This window comes from Galeopterus variegatus, unplaced genomic scaffold (assembly GCF_000696425.1).
Source record: "Galeopterus variegatus unplaced genomic scaffold, G_variegatus-3.0.2 Scaffold1327, whole genome shotgun sequence".
NCBI lineage: Eukaryota > Metazoa > Chordata > Mammalia > Dermoptera > Cynocephalidae > Galeopterus > Galeopterus variegatus.
This window is the reverse complement of record NW_007727438.1, coordinates 373,534-375,679: the sequence shown is the minus strand read 5'-3', so window position 1 is coordinate 375,679 and position 2,146 is coordinate 373,534.

The following is a 2,146-nucleotide window of genomic DNA, read 5'->3' as shown; positions in this document are numbered from 1 at the left end:
CTGAGGGTTGCGATCCGTTGCCGGTCACGAAAAAAGACAAAAAGGAAAAAAAAAAAACTCTGGAAACTATACAAATACATGGAAATTAAACAACATGCTCATGAATAACATATGACTCAAAGAAGAAATTAAACCAGAAATTTTTAAAAACTTCTTGAAACTAAAGAAAATAAAGGTACATCATACAAAAACTGGAAACTATACAAATACATGGAAATTAAACAACATGCTCATGAATAACATATGACTCAAAGAAGATAAACCAGAAATTTTTAAAAACTTCTTGAAACTAAAGAAAATAAAGGTACATCATACAAAAACATAAGGGATACTGCAATAGCAGTACTGAGGGAAGCTTATTGCAAAAATAAATGCTTTCATCAAAAAAAGGTTCAAATAAATCATCTAATGTTACACCTCAAATTATTAGAAAAAAAGAGCAATACAATACCAAAATTAGTAGATGGAAGTAAATAATTAAGATTAGAGCAGAACTAAATGAAATAGAGACCAAAATAATGACACAAAAGATCAATAAAACAAAAATTTGGTTTTTGAAAACATTTAAAAAAATAGACAAACCATTAGCTAGGCTAACTAAGAAGGGAGAAGACCCAAATAGAAACAATCAGAAGTGAAAAAGGAGACATTACAACTGATACCACAGAAATATAAAGAACCATTAGTGACTATTGTGAACACCTATATGCCAACAAAATTTGAAAGCCTGGAGGAAATGGATAAATTTCTGGCCACATACAGACTACACAGACTGAACCAAGAAGAAATAAATAACCTAAACAGACCAATAACAAGCACTAAAATTGAAGCAGTAATCAGCAGTCTCCCAACAAAGAAATACCCAGACCTGTTTTTTTTCAATCAAACAAAAATTCTGGAGATGAAAAATACAATAAATGAAATGAAAAATGCAATAGAGAGCACCAACAGCAGAATTCATCAAGCAGAGGAATCTGAACTTGAAAACACACTATCTGAAAGTATACAATCAGAGGAGAAAAAAGAAATTCATCCAGAAAATGGTTAAACACTCCTCTCTGTCAGATAATAAAAACTACGCTTTCTAATATCTCAGGCTACAAAATTAAATCACTCATCTGCGATTCAAATTGGCTCAGGAATAATCTTCTAAAAACTGACTGTAATTGTTTAAACTAGGAATGACCACTCTGTATCCAAGGACAGAGCTTGATCACAGGCATTTCTTCAAACAACAATTTGGCCCTCTGTCCCCATCTGCTGTGTCTGGGGGCAGTATGTGAGTGTAAATGCTTTAACCAAGACAACCTTAATTTTCCTTCCCTATTCCCTACATTTCCAGTGCATTATTCTTTTTTTACTGTTAACTGAGAGATTATGACTGTATATATTTATGGGATACAATGTGATGTTATTACATATATAATGTAGAATAATTAAATAATACTAATTAACATATCAATTACCTCAAATGCTTATCTTTTCTAAGAATATTCAATAAAATTCAAATGATTTTTGAATTTACAAGTTAATACCTACAGAATTGCCAGTTCCAGCAGGAATATTTAACAACACAATTGTCATTAGCTCGGTTTTGTGGCTTTTGAACCAGAGAGACTTGGGTTAAATATATCCACCCAATTGCAGCAGAATGCACATTTCTCGAGTGCTCACAGAACATTCTTCAGGATAGATCACATGCTTGGTCACAAAACAAATCTTGACAAATTTAAGAAGAATGAAATTATTTCAACTATCTTTTCCAACCACAGTAGAATAAAACTGGAAATCAATAATAAAAAAGAAAACTGAAAAATTCACAAATAAATGGAATTAAACACCACATTTTGAACAACCAGGATCAAAAAAGAAATCAAAAGGAAAATTTTAAAAATCTACAAAGTAAAATGAAAACACAACATACCAAAACTTATTGGATGCAGCAAAAGCAGTTATAAGAGGTAAATTTATAGTGATAAATGCCTACATTAAAAAAGAAGGAAGGAGTTCTGGTCAAGATGGCAGAATAGATGGTCCCCAGTGTCACTCTCTCCTACAAATCAACCAATTTACAACTGTATAAAAAAGCAACAACAGCCAACCTGGGGCTGCTAGAGCTCAGGGGAAGAGGAGAGACCTACAGAGT